Below are 4,764 nucleotides of genomic sequence, written 5' to 3' on the forward strand. Positions count from 1 at the left end.
TTTGCACTTGCATAGGCCGGGGCTACTTTCAACAATAGCAGGCAACATTCAAGTCAACTACAGGTAATCCTCTAATGCCCTGAATTTATCACTTCACTGTTTAAGATCAGAGCTTTTTAAGAGCACTTGCTACATGAGCTTTTGGTGTCAACTTTTATTTTATCTGCTACACACCTTTGCTGACTTCAATAACCAGACTGTGTGGGTGCACCAGCGAAGGGACTCTAAGAGAAAATACATTTCCAACCCTCAGAATGATACTATATATGGTGACATTTTAATTGGTGTATATTTTCTGCATTCATGTATTCACACTAAACTACCTATATGGAAAAACCTGCATATCTCTTATTAATATAGCTTTGTTACAAATATTGGAGTCAAGTTTGGTTTTGCTTTTATTTCTTCTGATTATTTTTAAATTGTTTATTATTTTCAGTTACATGATTAATACAAAGAAATTTTTCACTGTGTAAAATAGGCCCAGATTTAGCAATGCATTCTGTTGCCAATTTTCTAATACAGCCAGGTTAAAATACACAGTTATTTGCTAATCTAGCATCATTTTTAGCAGTGTTGCAACGTTCCTGATATGCCTCCTTTTGACTTATGGTACTGTCCGTAAATCCAGAAGAAAAAAAAAATACAATTTGACTTTTATAAAAAGCTGACAATTATACTAGTCCACTGAGTATTATCTGTTAGTTAAGGCTGTGATAATAGTCTCCCAGATTTTTATCATATTAGCATTTTTAGTTTTTATAAAAATTTATAGTTTCATCTGAAATTAAATCTGTTTTACTGAGCAAAGCAAAGGACTCAGATTCTTACTAATTGTGGGAGAAAATTCTTTCTCAACAAAAGTGTCAGATGACTCAAAGGTCTAACATAATTCTTTTTTTGAAAAAAGATGCATTTTGTTTATCTGAAAGGTAAGAGTTACAAAGGTAGAGGGAGAGACAGAGAAACAGAGGTATTCCATCTGCTAGGTCACTCCTCAAATGAGCAAAACATTCATGGATGGACCAGTGATGGAAAACCAGGAGGAGCATCTTCCAGGTCTTCCACATGACTTTGGGAGCCCAAGCAATCCCAGGCGCATGAACAGGGTGTTGGGTCAGGAGTCTAGCACCGATTCTGGGCCTTGGGCTTGGGGGCGGATGGCAGCTCCCCACAGTGTGGCGGCTGTGGGGGGTGGTGCCCCTGCCTGGACGGATCCAAGGCTGGGAACTCAGGCCAAAGCCACTGCCAAAAGGCAGTGACCGAGTCCTTGGCTTTGGGCGGCCAATGCACCAAACGGTGCCAGGCTCTACCTGCTGGCTGCCCAGCAGCAAGCTCTGGGGTTTTTAGGATATGAAACTGCTGCTTAGGTACACCCATGAATAAGGCCAGCTTAAGTGTATGTGAGAGATGAATTCTGGGTGATTTCCAGTTACAGGGTCCTGAAACTTTCGAGTAAGCGTGGGGACTGAGACCTGATGGTTTGGAGGGGAGTGTCCATAAGATCTATTTGGGCCAGCCTGAATCACCAGTCAAATTAGGAATCCTGAGATGGGCTATTAGCATAGAGCATCACTGACTGCCACACACCAGTCCACAGTAAAGCTGTTGATGGGGGCCTCTCTTGCAGGGAACCATTACTGGACTGGGTGGTAAAATAGTGGACTGGTCACATTCGGCAGGGTCAAGACACTAACCTGCATGTGAGAGAATTTGGCCCGGGTGCAAACTCTGTGGGGGAAGTGTGGGCCTAACCCTGTGGAAATACAAGTCCCACAGGTTAGCTTGTGAGCTGGGGTGGCAAGGGGCTGAGCTAGGAGTGACCATGGCACTTGCCATCACTTATGGGTAAAAGAACCGATGGCAATCTGGGCAGGTCAAGGCAGTACCACCCAAAGGTGCATCCTAAAACAGGATGTGGAGTGGGCTGAGCTACAACTGGAAAGGGGCAGACTGGGCAGGGCCACACAAACTTCAACTCACAAAAAAGAAGAGGAATCAGGATGGAGCACATGTCATTCCAACCCAGGCTCTTACAACAACTGGTCTACAGGAGGCAGCGATACTATGCCACAGCATTGAAGGCAAAGGCTGAGACAGGTGAAGGGAACACCAGTGGGCCTCATGTGAGCTATATCGGGGAAGGGCCTGATTGGGCTGACTGTTCCGAATGGTGCAAGCAAAATTAGAGTGGGTGAGAGTTGGATGGGCTTTGCCACATCATCAGATGGCAGAGACTGGCACCGGGGGCCAATTCTGTTAAGTTAAATGCCAGAACCACCTGGAGAGTGCACAATCCAAAAGTTGGAGTGGTCTAGTAGGGAGATAGTGGGCACCTCCCTCGTGGGTAACCACTCCCACTGGAAAGCACGAAAACCAGGACAGGGGCAGGGGTGGCTAGACAGAAAGGCACCTGCCAGTATGTGTGTGGCCTGGATAGTAGGTAGGTTGGGTTGAACTAGGCATCAATGTCCATTGACAAGTACCAGAGCTAAATGGGATGTGGGACAGACTGAACAAGCCTGCAGTACATACTGGCATGCATAGGAACTAGGGAAGGGAGCAGGCCTGGTGAGGGTTATGGGGAGTCGCGCCAACTAAGCTGCAGCTCCCACTGGTTTGTGTGAGGACTGAGTATGAAGTGGGTAGGATCGAGCTGGACTACAACACCTATTGGTCCAAGTGGATGACAGGGCAGGAAACAAAACTGACCCAGTGGAGACCAGTGACATTGGGCAGGGCCATGACATTAACTAGCACGCCAGAGAACCACATCCAGAGGAAGATTCTGTGGGGGATGTATGGGCCAAACCCTGTGGAAATTCTAGCCACACAGGTTAGTTCATGAGATGGGGTGGTGATGGACTAAACTAGGTGTGACCAAGGAGCCTGCCATCAATCACAGATTAAAGAACCGGCAACAGTCTGGACTGGTCAAGGCAGCAGCACCCGAATGTGTATCCTGAATAGGGTGTGAGGTAGGCCAGGCTGCAACATTCACCAGCTCATGCAAGGCCAAAAGGAAAGCCAGACTACACCGGGCACTGGCCTAAAACCAATGGCATGTATGAAAACTAGGTCTGGGAGGGGATCAAGGGGTGAAACTTGTGAAACCTCCCTGGCTAATTATAGCTTCTGCTGGTGAACAGGTGGTCCAGACCTGGGGGTCGGACAAGCTGGACAAAGGAGCTCCAACTGCTGGCTAATGTGTGAAATGGCAATGGAATGGGGCGTACCGGGCAATACTGAGCAAACCTTAGCCCATAAGTAAAATCAGAAACCAGGATGGAGTACAGGTCATATCAGGCTAGGCTCTTGCACCTACTGGTCTGCGTGAGCCAGGGACTCAAAGCCAGTGTCTAAGGCAAGGATCAGGACAGGTGATGGACTGTGCCAAGCTGAGTCAGAGCAATCACTGGCATGCTGAACACTGGTTGGGAATAGACCTGGTTGGGGAGTTAAGGGTCACCGTAGCTGGGTGGAGGTTCCCACCAAGGGGCACATGGGCTGCAATGGGGGCTGTGTTCTGATCAGAATACATTTGTAGTCTCCCTTGGCACAAGTGTGGACTGGGACTGGACGCACCAAGCTGGGCCAGACTTCAACACCTTCTGGTGTCCTGGAGGACCAGGGTAGACATGGGACGGCCTAGGGTAGGTCTCAACCCCTACTGAGCCATGTATGAGCCGTATGTGGGTATGGACGATCCGTGGCTCAGCTGAAACATCCAACATCAAGAACCAGATTGGATTGAAGGCCAGTTAGGAAAAGCCACTGTTCCTGCTAGGACAGGAGGTGAAATGAGTGGTGCTGGCTCATGGATCCTCTGGTATGCGTGAAATCTGGCATTGGGAGGGGTTCTGATGGAGGAACCTGGGCAACTCCTCTGGCAGCACACAGACCCTGCAGGTAAGTGCAAGAAGCATGAAAGGAAGCAGCTCAGAGCAAGCCATGGAAAGAGTCCCACTGGCATACATTTGGCATGGGTCGGGGGCAGACCAGGCTGAATCAGCTCACGTCATCCACTGGCAAATCCGAGCACCAGAACGGTGTGGGTCGGGCCAGGTTGGGTCACGACAAAAGCAGTACACAATACAGAATGGCAAGGTGAGGTTGCCTGTGGCAGATGTGACCGCAGTACCCAATAACACAAGTCAGAACCTGGAAGGGAGGGGGCAGAGCCAGCAGGGGAATAAAAGGTTCCCTTGCTGGACAGCTACTCCCACTGGAGAGCATGAGCTGGGATGGGGGCAGATCAGACTACGCAGGGCTACAACACCTGTGCGCCTCATGTGGACCAGATCAGGGAAAAGCCAGGCTGGGCGGATTATTCCTATTGATGCAAACAAAATTAGAGTGGGTGAGGGTTGGTTGGCCTTAGCCACAGCATCAGCTGGCAGAAGCTGGCACTGGGGTCTAATTCTGTCAAGTCCAACCACAGAACCACCTGGAGAGTGCATAATCCAGAAGTGGGAGTGGCCTGGGAGGGAAATAGTGGGCTCCTCCCTCTTGGGTTACCACTCCCACAGGAGAGCATGAAAACTAGGACAGGGGCTGGGGTGGCTAGACAGAAAGGCACCCAACAACATCCGTGAGGGCTGGATAGTGGAGCTGGTTAGACGGAACTAGGCTTTAATACCCATTGACATGTACGAGAGCCAAAAGGGATGTGGGACAGACTGGACTAGTCTGCTACACATACTGGCAAACCAGGGTAGGGGGCGGTCCTGGTGGAGGTTATTGTGGGTCGCTCTGACTAGGCTG

Source organism: Ochotona princeps, chromosome 6 (genome assembly GCF_030435755.1).
Source record: "Ochotona princeps isolate mOchPri1 chromosome 6, mOchPri1.hap1, whole genome shotgun sequence".
Taxonomy (NCBI): domain Eukaryota; kingdom Metazoa; phylum Chordata; class Mammalia; order Lagomorpha; family Ochotonidae; genus Ochotona; species Ochotona princeps.